The sequence below is a fragment of the Lolium rigidum genome, chromosome 3 (genome assembly GCF_022539505.1).
Source record: "Lolium rigidum isolate FL_2022 chromosome 3, APGP_CSIRO_Lrig_0.1, whole genome shotgun sequence".
Classification (NCBI taxonomy): Eukaryota; Viridiplantae; Streptophyta; class Magnoliopsida; order Poales; family Poaceae; genus Lolium; species Lolium rigidum.
Genome location: NC_061510.1, coordinates 410877390 through 410889866, shown reverse-complemented (window position 1 = coordinate 410889866; position 12477 = coordinate 410877390).

The following is a 12477-nucleotide window of genomic DNA, read 5'->3' as shown; positions in this document are numbered from 1 at the left end:
GGTTGCACTACGTAAGCATGCTTAAACGAAGAACAATGCTAACCCTAACACATCTAATGATAACTACGTTGCTCGCCATCAAAAACGCTTCAGATACGAGCAACGCATGGAACAACGTGGGGCTTGTGCTGCCTAGATCGCAAGATGCGATCTAGGCAGCATGTCGCTACCTGATAGAAACCCTCGAGACGAAGGAGTTGGCGATGCGCCGAGATTGGTTTGTTTTGGGGGTTGAACGTGAGTTGTTGTTTTATTCCATAAACCCTAGGTACATATTTATAGTCCAGGGGACTTTCTAAGGAGGGCACATCCCCTCGTGCACGATACAAACTCTAACTCTTATCTAAAAGGGTAAACTACTAAATAAAGATACACGGGCAATTCAGCCCAAAACCCTTCGTGCCAGGCCGCTTCAGAAATCTTCCACATGTAATCTTCCAAGCCCGGCCCACCTCTGGATTTGTCTAAAATCTGGTGATAACACATGCCCCCCTGGTTTTGGAAATAACATTTCCAAAATCATTATGCTTTCCCTTCGAAGGGGCATGTCGTGGCAGAGCGGAACCGTTACAAGCATCCGTCATCATTATGCCCCGTCTTCTCAGCCTTCTCTAAAAATTCCGACAGACTTTAGCATCGATCCCTCGGAAGCTGTAATGGCATTAAACCTTCACCAGATTTCTCATTATTTAACCGTGCCGACCGGTTAGCTCTCTCTATCCTCTATTCCATCCCAGCTATCGGCACCAAAAACCCTCTCCTCCTCGTAGCAATGTCTTCCTCTTCCTCTTCCTTCTCAAAACTCTTCCCCAACCTTCGCCGAAGAAGAAGAACGAGGACAGCCTCCACCCCGCAGTGAATCCCTTCTCCTCTGACAAGGAGGAGAAAGAAGGAGAAGCAGCAAAGGCCAAGGCCTCCCCTTCCGTCCAGCTCCCACCGAAGAAGCGCCCCGCATGTGGGCGGACAGCGAGGACGAAGATGATGACGAAGAGGAAGAGGAGGAGGATGCCTCCTCCTCCATCGGGTATCCGCCGACCAAGCGCTTCCGCTCCTGGGCGGACAGCGAGGATGATGATGATGACGAGGAGGAAGAGGCTCCGGCCAAGGGCTGGGGCAGCAGCGACGAGGAGCTCCCTGGGAGCAGCGCCGACGACGTCGACGGCGGCGATGACGAGGACAGCGACGACTAGTAGTATAGGACTAGTAGTAGCAGTGCACTAGGCACCAGATCCCTCTTTTGAGAGCCATCGGCTCTTTCTTGTAAAGCTGCTCCTTGGAATTAATGAAATTGTTCTTTCCATTCATCTTTTAATCGCTCCAATTTCATTCCTCCCGTTTGTCATGCTAAGACCGATAGCAACGCGTCGGACTTCTTTCCTTTTCTTGCAGCAACAGCACAGTCCAAGCCCTGTACTAGACGACGGCTTTTCCTTCCCAGTTCCTCCCTGAGACGACCATAACGCAGCCGCAGCCGAGGTGACCCTAATCGGCTCTTAAAAACAGGGCATCTTCCAGGCTTGTTGCCCCCCGAGTCTTAGCCGAGGCAAAAACAGAGCTGTATGGACCTAGGCTCGATCATGTCTGAGGGAGCTCCTTATGCCGAGCTAGCCGATTAAACATAAGTCGGCTTCCCAAAGCAGAGAGCCTTCAAGGTGAGCTGCCCCCCGAGTTTCTTCAGTTCCTGCCGGCCAGATAGGCTCCTTTCCTTTGATGGACCTGATGCAATCCATCCTTGACCTGATCCGCACGCCCATGCTGCTCCTGACATTGTTCTTGAAGAAATCTCCCTTAAGTCGATGCCTGCTGCATCGGCTATGTTCGAAAATTTTCGAATTTTCACTTTTTTGTTTTTACGGCCGACCTGTGCATCGGTCCCCATATTCCAATACCCATCAACAGAAGATGAGAGGCTTCCGTTGCATATCCTCGTATTTTATCTACCTGGGTGCCCCCCCGAGCCGATTCTGTCAAGAGAATTGATGGTATCGGCTCGTGTCGGATAACATGTTGAACCCGGGCAGAATGGTGGGTGAGGATAATTTTGGCCGATTGCTGGAATCGGCCTCCACGCTGCTTGCTCGTTGAAGGTTTTGTAAGTTCCCTTCATAAGTTTTTTGGGGCCGATCACAAGGATCAGCCTCTCCTGGTTTGCTCATTGGTTTGATCTTGCTACTTGGTCAGGCTGGATAAAACCAACCCAACCTCTGACTTGATGCGCTTGCTGTCGTCCACCTTGAGTGCTCCGTAGAGTCGAGGAGCGCTACGCTCTGTCGGCAAGACGAGTACCATGTTTGTGCCAGCCGATGTCTCATCATCGGCTTTCCTCTCGTTTAGGGCGCCACTCCATTTTCCGTGGACGACCCTCTTCATCCAGGGTTCGCTGAACCTTTGCAGCCGGATCAGGTCGTGCCTTCCTCGGCGTATGCGGGTATAACCTTTCGGCTTCCTCCGGGCCGCGCAATCGCTGAACCTCGCGCTTTTGGGAACGGCTGAGTCCGTCGGGGCACCACCTTGGCCGGTGGTACCTATCTTCTTCCACTTCTACCTCGTCTTCTGAATCCTCAAGATCTGCCCAACGAGGTGACTCAGCCGCGTTTGCTTTGTGGCGGGAGAGGCCCTAGGCGCTCGAACACGGACACGTTGGCTGCCTCCTTCTTTTCTCGATTGCATTCGGGCAATTGCCGATTGTGGGCAATCGGCTCATTCCCGAATCCCAGCGAAGTGTCCGAAGAAGGGGCAGTCCCAATGCCCGGCGTTGTCATCTTGCTCCCTTGATGCTTCCGTGGCACGGCGCTCGTGCTCCTCCTCATCGCGATCCTGCCGACGATATCTTCCGGCTTCTCTAGCCGGACGATCTCCTCTATCATCGTAATTGGACCGTCGGCGTTGGTCATACCGACTCACATATTTGTTGAGGAGGTGATCGAGAGGGGTCGCCGATATCTTATATTCTTCACCTCTCCCTCTCGTGACATAGCGCTTGCCATCATGACGGAGCCGATCGCGTGGAGCGGCCTCCTCTCAGTATCCTTGCCGTGAGAGCAGCTGCCCTCATCTCCATCTTTGCCGAGTGGTTTCCAGTGTCCTACCATGTTGATGCTGAACGAGGGACCTGGCCGGCAACCTTCGGGGTAGGTGATTTCCACCATGTTAACGGCGGGGAAGGGTTGGGTGTCGACCTTCATGGCGTACTCGGTTGAAAATTAGCCGCCCCTTCTCTATCGCCGCTTGGATGTGCTGACGCCACACCCGGCAGTCGTTGGTGGCATGGGAAAGCGAGTTGTGGAACTTGCCGTACGGCTTTCCGTTTAGCTCCTTCGCCGTGGGGAACTTGAGACCTTCAGGAATCGTCAACTCGTTTCTCCTTGAGCAGGAGGTCGAAGATTTGTTCAGTCTTGGTCACGTCAAAATCAAATCCCCCGGGCGGCCCCGGTGGCTTTACCCATTTGCGGGCCACGGGGTTCCCCCCGAATCCACTCAGCCCATCGCTATCTCTTGGCCTCCCGCGAGCACTTCATCTTCCTCCGTATCGACCATAACTACCGCACGCTTGAACTTGTCTTGGTACGAGTCGGGGTGGCGCTGTTCATATGCCGATAATTTCTGAACCATGTGCGCCGGCGAGGATAATCTGCTTGGGAGGCCATGTCCTTGAGCTGTGTCGCAAGGCCTGCTACCGCCAACTCGATCGCTTCCTTTTCGGTTATACGAACCGAATAACATCGGTTCCTAAGATTCCTGAAGCGCTGGATGTATTCCGTCACCGTTTCCCCGCGCTTCGACGTAGTTGTGCTAGATCGGCAATGCCGGACTCGGAAGCTTCGAATGGTATTGCATATGGAACTGTTCTTCCAATTGCTTCCAAGACTGGATGGAGTTTGCTCGGCAAGGAGGTGTACCATCCAAAAGCCGATCCCGTGAGGGACTGTGAAAAAGCCTCACGCGTAGCTGATCCGACACTGAAGCCGGTCCTAGTTGAGCCAAATATCGGCTGATGTGCTCGATGGAGCTGGAGCCATCTGATCCACTGAATTTGGAGAAGTCAGGGAGCCGATATTTAGGTGGCAGCGGGATCATCTCGTAATCGTCGTGGTACGGCTTGGAATAGCCGACTGCCCTTCTTTTCGGCATCATGCCGAACTGGTCTCTCAGTATGGTACTGATCTGATCCGCTGTGCTGGCCGTAGGAGTTGCACTCTGAAGGTTCGCCGGGGTGGCGTACTTGGCCTGCCATGTTTGCTTTTCCAGCTCTGAGCCCTCTGCAGGAGCCGGGCTCGGGAGTTTCGTCGGCGTGGCGTATTTAGTTAGCCACGTCTGCTCTGTCGCCGACGTTCCTCTAGTCTTCGCCGGAGTCCCCGATGCTGTGGCCTGGTTTGTGAGTGCCCAGTCACCACAATCCGGCACGTACATGCACGCGTATCCATGAGGGATCTCCTTAGGCGCCTCCATTAAGAACTGGTAGTCACTAGGGTCGCCACCAATCCTGTAGACGAGGAATGCCGGTGTAGTCGGCACTTCGGCAGGGGCTGCCAACGCATATGGCAGCGGTGGACGGGACTGGAATGGCAACTCTCCTTGATGAGTCCCGAGAGCTGGTCCTGACGGTGAGTACTGGTGGCTCATGATCTCTTGGATCACGCGCAGAGCGACACGCTCCAACACGTTGACCAAGTTCTCAGAGTGGCGATGTAGTGAGTGAGCCACCAGGTAGTTGATCTCCTCGCCGCGGACCCACGGTGCGTTCCTCCGACGGGGTAGAGAGGTCTATCCCATCGAGCGCACCTTGCGGTGAGAACCCCTTCCATCTGATGCCACCGGAACGGGTTCTCTGAAAGGAGCCGATGAGGTCGGCTTCGAGGGTAGCCTTGATCTCGTTGTATTGCTTCTTGAGGTCGTCAGGCAGATCCCCGTAGGTGACTGGCGTGCCGTCCGCCATCTCAGATGTAGATGGCGATGTGGTTGATGTAGAGATGGTCCCACCGGGCGTGCCAGAATGTGTTGACTGCCAAAACCCACCGGCGGGCAGCGGCCTTGTCAACACCGTAGAGCCGGGAAGAGCCTAGAGCTGCGGCTGGCTGAGACCCCTCCGAGCGACGGCCCGCAATGCTCTTCTGGTCACACGCGGCGTTGCGAAGTGCAGGGCGTGCCACCCGACCTATACCTGGTCGGGAAGGTGATGAGGATGCCTCGCTTAGTTTCCTGCAGGGCATACATGTAAACATTAAATACGAGCCTCGATCGGCTCTCGAGTTATCTCGTGAATCGGCTCAAAGAGCCGATCCACCCATGATCCGTACGGGGTGCACGAATACTTGGTGGTCCTGCTTGATCAAGATGAAGCTAATGAGATCTACGACGATTTAGGGTTTTCACCGCATAATCGGATCATCCTACTCCAGGTTGGGCCTTGCGGCCACGCACGGTGCTCGTAAGCCGATCCTAAACAAGGCCAAAAAACCAACATGAAGTTGATCCTAGGAACATCCCGTTTAGGACTTGCGAACGCCACCCTACGTGCCACCGGATCCTCCCCCCCTTTGTAAGGCCTAACTATTGCAGATATTAAACTAATCCTTGTAAAACAAGGAGCAATCGTAACGGATCAGATCTACTAAATGATGATCAAGCGGGGTGCCGCCCCCACACCTGAGATAGGCGTGAGGGCGGCTAGATATGCAAGGGTTGCACTACGTAAGCATGCTTAAACGAAGAACAATGCTAACCCTAACACATCTAATGATAACTACGTTGCTCGCCATCAAAAACGCTTCGATACGAGCAACGCATGGAACAACGTGGGGCTTGTGCTGCCTAGATCGCAAGATGCGATCTAGGCAGCATGTCGCTTACCTGATAGAAACCCTCGAGACGAAGGAGTTGGCGATGCGCCGAGATTGGTTTGTTTTGGGGGTTGAACGTGAGTTGTTGTTTTATTCCATAAACCCTAGGTACATATTTATAGTCCAGGGGACTTTCTAAGGAGGGCACATCCCTCGTGCACGATACAAACTCTAACTCTTATCTAAAAGGGTAAACTACTAAATAAAGATACACGGGCAATTCAGCCCAAAACCCTTCGTGCCAGGCCGCTTCAGAAATCTTCCACATGTAATCTTCCAAGCCCGGCCCACCTCTGGATTTGTCTAAAATCTGGTGATAACAATCATGCAGATTATACGGACATGGTGTTTCTACACCCAGGTGCATATGCACCCTTTATTTGAAATGCATATTAAATGTAATTGAAAATGTTAGAAAAATACAAATAAAAATTTCTCGTTTATATTTTCACATGTTACATGCTTACAAAGTTGTTTTAGCAAAAACCGATATGTTTCGTGCCTTATGCAAAAAAGACAAATCTTTGGTGCTAAAATAGTCTAGTTTTCGAGGCCGTATTTGTCCTTTTTACACGGGGTATAAAAATTGTTGGTTTTATGTGAAACTTTACGTGCACATATAGAACATGTCCCTCTACATGCTAAATTTGTTTCCTAAATTTTTTACCCGGTTTGGAAATATGTTTTATATATACCGGGTGCATATGCACCCAGGATCAGATTTGGTTTTCCGAAATTATACTACTTATTTTCACATGACTTGAGAGGAATTCTGCACATTCAACTCTGTAGGTAAGTGCTCAATAGGTGACCTGTAAATAAACGACTTTGATGAGGTCGTATTTTTAGTTCATTTCTTAGAGCAAGTACAATAGAATCCAGTCAGCTGACTATAAGATATTAAATAATATATTTTAGATGAGTTGGAGGGGAGAGTAGAGGAGAGAGAAGGGAGGTGGGCTACTATGCAATAGCCAGCTTTTGCACGTGCTCCTATGCACTTTGTGAGAGTGAGAGGTGGTCATATGTTAGTAAAGTACTTTATTCTTATAGCCAACTATTGTACATGTTAGCTATATGGTGACTATAAATGACATGACATCTTGGGAGTGGTGTTTTGGAACATGGGTGCCTATGCTCCCTATATTTTAAAATGTATGTTATGTACATTTTAAATTTCAAAAAAATTGAAACAAAAAATCTGTACGTACATCTTCACGTGCTACACGCTCACAAAGTTGTTTCATAAAAAATCGACTTATCATGTGATGTGTGTAAAAAAGACAAAATTCAGTGCTAAAAATAATGCTTTTCACAGGATAAAGTTTCTCCTTTTTACATAGACCACAACAAATATTAGTTTTTCGTGAAACTTAGCGAATGCACATACATTATGAAGATGTACATGTAGAATTTTTTATCCAATTTTTTTGACATTTCGAAATATGTTTTTTCGGTAGGGGGAGCATACGCACCCGGGAGCCGAATTGAATTTCCGTGACATCTTGTTATAGACAACAGTTGGCTATACTCTTGGAATTGCTCTTAAAGATGCATATCACCACTCCCAAACGAATGACTGAAGAAATAGAACATTGGTGTTTGAGCGATGTGCGGTCCTACATTGAGTCATTGACGCGGCCTATCTACATATTGATGATAGCTACAGTTATCACCGTTATTTTTCACAAGCAAAGGTGAGTGAAAAAGACAATATGAACACTGCACCTTCAATTAACATCTTATGTTCATTTATTATGCCGTGGACAAGGCTCCATAAACTATTTCACTCGTAAATCATATAAGATATAGTATGGATAAAATAGGTGTGGTAGCATGGCAGTTCCTGCAGCAATAACATAGTATGAAGGTTTACAGCTGCCGTTGTCATAGCCCTCAGCCCTGCCGGGCACATTGCATGTTCCGTGCTTGAAGCACGATTTGACAGTCACACTAAATTGACAGTCACACGATCCACCTAACGGAAACTCTTCTACATCCATGCACAACGAACTCCAATTATGTAATTGGCTCGAATCAATCTGATAAGTAGAATTGTAGATCGATGGTCTCTTCGTACCAGATGACACGACAAGCAGCAACATCAGCCACAAGCGCATACCAACCTGCAAAAGATCTGAACTCGGAGAAATCAAGAGAGAATCAACCTTGATAGATAATTTTACCAATCAGAACCATAGGAAAGTCGGATCGATTTCCTTCGCAATCGCTGATATCCAGGCTAGGCGATCCAGACTTGATCTGCATTGTTCTGGAATTGAGTGCAGTTGCTTCTGCTGTCAACTCTGAACTTCGGGGCCTCTACAACACAGTGGGTGCCATCGTTTTCGCCTAGGAAACCATGATGTAGCATCGAAGTTGATTGCTCACGACACTCTGTAGCTCTAGCTTAAGTGCTGAACGACACCCTCCAACCGTCCGCCGTCCTATCACCACGAACGTTGTTGTGCCGCTCAGTGGCATTGTTGAGAACGATCCATCCATCCATCCACCACGATCTCGCTGCTGTTTGCTCTAGTAACTCGTCACGGACGATTCAACGCCACCTAGCCAGTGTAGCTCACTGTCTCTGTTTATGATGATAAGTTGACCGCTGACTGATTAACATCTTCGGTTGGATAATAAGGGTACCATCCGTACGTGCTTCTAGCGACGTTGATCCGTCGAGTACTTAATGAAGTACTTGTTGTTGAGCAGTACAGTACTCCACAAAACGTAAGGTTGTGGTAATAGGCAGCACAGCACAGTAGAGTACTGTAAAACAAAATGGAATACCTGCACATATAGTGCTTTTATGTGATCTAGTTCCCAGGAAAAATACCCAAACTTGTAATATGGTAATTTGATGGTAAAAACTTAAAAATTCTATCAGTTTGACTTGATTTGGCGTTCTACTGAGATCATGACCATGTTGATGGCCAAAATCCATGCCACACTTCGTTAAGCCAACTCATTTTTTTGTAAGCATTTGCACATCTTGTCATGACAAACAACATTGCAAAATAGACTTTCAAATTGTTTCGGTAATTTTTTTTCATTTTATTAATGTGAAAAAGGTGAGCAAAATGTGTGCTTGTTTGTGAAGTAACTACCAAAAATAAGGTGCACAACGCCACCACTGCAATTTCCACAAAACTTAGAACTTACCGGATGAACAATTACGAGAGATAAATTTTTTTTCTTGAATTCTAGAACGGCAGAGCTAGGAAATTTCAACCAATTATAAATTGAACTAAAGGAAATTCAATTTTTCTGTAAAAATCCATGTATATAAGTTTCACTTGCAACAATTAAACATAAAAGGACACAAGACACAAGTTCCACATCTTTCGTTTTTCTTCTTAAATATATTCCCTAGTAGACAAAATTGTTTGTCAAATGGTGTTCGAAATACAGTCGACGAAGCTCTTCATAACCGATTGGCTTCCGTGGATTTACTAGAGGAAATTACGCTAATTGATGACTTGGCATTAATCCAAACAGTACACCACATCTATATTGGACGGCCAGCAGCCTAATCCTTGCCCCATCTCTCTCTTATGCTCTTCTCTCACTAACTCATTCGACCACTCCTACCGCAATGAGGTGGCGGCCTCCTTCGCCTCCAGCTTCATCGCTCCCGTGACCCATCTGCACGATGCTTACCGCGGCTTCCACTCGCTCTCCCTTGACCCGGCCGACCATAAGTTGTGAGGTGGTGGTGGTCTCCTGCACCGTAGGCTCCATCGCTCTTCTCGGTTCCATGCTAACATAGTTTCCACGTGGTCAATCTCCATCGACCTGGTACACCATTAGACAGGAGGTGGGAGCGGCCTTCTACGCCTTCGGTTCCCTCGCTCTGTTTATGTTGGCATGAGCCACCATAAGCAGTACTAGACGCGGTGTAGACCCTAGCGTAGGAGATGGCCGACGCCCATGTCGGCAACCAGCTCATCCAGAAACAGGGCAAGATGGCGGCTTCGAACAGCGGGGACCTAGAGGTCAAGGACGTGATGGTATGAACTTCAATTAGGTGCTGCTATATATGACTATTATTCTTAGCATGTTATATGAACCTGACGGTGGTTCAATGGATTGTAATGACCTCTAATTATTATTTTTTGATGTCTACATGCTATGAAGTAGAGTGATTGGTAATTAACCATTTTGATTACTTTTATGGTTGTATGGGTTGAAATATATGTCATGTTTGATGTTACGGATGAAACCTGGTGACCGGGTGTATACGTGAGCACGCATCCATTGGTTGACACTTGTCACATCTAGCAATCCACTGTTACCATCATTGTTGGGTTAGCAAACCACATCAGCACTAACAACACTTCCAAATCACATAGGACCCACCTTTTTGAATTCGAATAGTGGGCCAGATGCACTTTCAAATCACGTAGGACCCACGCCAAGTACGTTTATCGATGGATAAGACAACGTCAAGCCAACAGATCTAATTGACGAGAACCGGATCTCAACGCATACCGTGTGGCATCTAGAGGGTGCTCACGTATACACCTAGTCACCAAATCCCCTCTCTTTGATGTTATACATGTGTTATACTTGTAAGTATATATTCGTTATTGCTTATTGCTGAAAATATTCAAAAAATTGCTATTGAAATTTTATTTGTTGGTGTTACATGTGAGAGGTACGCGGACCATATATATGGAGTGGTGAGCTGAAACTAATTCTGGCCATTCCATTATACTTTTCTTTTGTCCAAACGAAACATAAAATTGTACCATTCCATCACACATTTTTCTCCCAAGTCGCAACCAACCATGAAAATTAAACCGTTACATCACATTTCACTTCACCCCATCACTACAGGAATCGCCCGAGACGCCGACGGCCGGCTGCCCTCGGCGTAGCCACGCCTGGCCCTCGGCGTAGGCTACGCCGACGGCAGCCCTCGGCGTCCAGGTCCCTCGGCATAGGTAGGCTCGCCGTCGGCGTACGTCTGGCCCTCGGCGTACGTCACCTACGCCGACGGCCAGGTGAGCCCCTCGGCGTCTCTGCCCTCGGCCTGTCCTGGCGGCGCGTCGTCACCGTTAACGGCGCGTCGGCGGACGCCGACGGCAACCCCTCGGCATAGAGGCAGCGGCCCGGCGACGAACGGGCGACGTGGCGCGAGCCGGTGCTGCCGGGTGGGCGTCTACGCCGAGGGCAACCCCTCGGCATAGAGACGTGCATGGCATGGCCACGTGGCGGCCGTCCAGACGCATAGTCTACGCCGACGGTATTGCCGTCGGCATAGACCTGACCATATGGTCCATGTTAGTGTCTATGCCGACGGCAATGCCGTCGGCGTAGGCCTTGCAATATTTTTTTACCAAGTGATCTGTTAGGGTTATAGTTAGGGTTAGCAATGTATGTGGAAACCCTAGGGTTAGGGTTAGAGTTAGGGTTAGGTTAGGGTTAGAGTTAGCAATGTATGTGGAAACCCTAGGGTTAGGGTTAGGGCTAGAGTTAGGGTTAGGGTTAGGGTTAGAGTTAGGGTTAGAGTTAGGGTTAGAGTTAGGGTTAGGGTTAGGGTTAGGGTTAGAGTTAGGGTTAGGGAAACCGTTGGGCGGGGACCCCGCGGATCTACCCATATGTACATCGATAGCAAATGTTGGGCCTAGTGGCTCCGGTTGACCCGTCTCGCGAAGAGCGTCACCCATGCATGGGACCTACATATGCCATCTACGAATTCTTAAAAAATAGAACCATTTTTTACATAATTCATACTAGTAAATAAATAATAGAAACATATTATAAAGTAATATGAGAGAGGGAAAAAAATAAAAAAAATAAAAAAATACTATATGCCGAGGGTGGCCGTCGGCATAGGGTGTCCATGCCCTATGCCGAGGGTGGCCGCCGGCGTCTGACTGACGCCGTGAGCGGGCGTCGACGGCGCGGGCTGGGCCAGAGGCGATGCCGGTGCTACGCCGAGGGCCAAGGTGACGCCGACGGCTGCCCTCGGCGTAGCCTCCTCTACGCCGACGGTGTTTATACGCCGACGGTCGGGTTCGTGAGCTGCCCCGGCGAGGCCGTACGCCGACGGCCCCGATAAAAAGCCGTCGGCGTACACTCTGGCCGTCGGCATCTGTCACCATTCCTGTAGTGCATTACCAAACACAATTTAAAGTACCGGACAAAACACATCGCGCAAGAGGGACAGTCATATATGCACGCTGTGCACGCATGAACAGAGTGACAGGTATAGCAAGTATACATGCATACTCATGGCCATTTACTACTTTTTTTTTATGGTCACCGGGGGGAGGAAAGTCCCCACCTGAATTTTTTTGTATATATATTAAGAGGCCCCAAAACGGCCCAGAGTTTTATTTTACAAGGTAGGGAGCAAGAGAGGGGGGAGGACAGGACATCAGGTGGTTTAGATTCTCGACACTTGGTTTAGATTCTGCGGTACGGTGCTAACCAAGAAGTTGGCTCTAAAAGCCAAACCAAACACACACACGTATAGATATATCGATTTTTAGACAAATACTTTAGATCGGAATTAGTTGTTTCTTCGGTTAATTTGCTTCGCCCAACCAAACCTGGGATCCATGTCCATGCGACGCAGACGACACGATCTAGCAGAACACCATCCTCCGGCCGGCACAGCAGC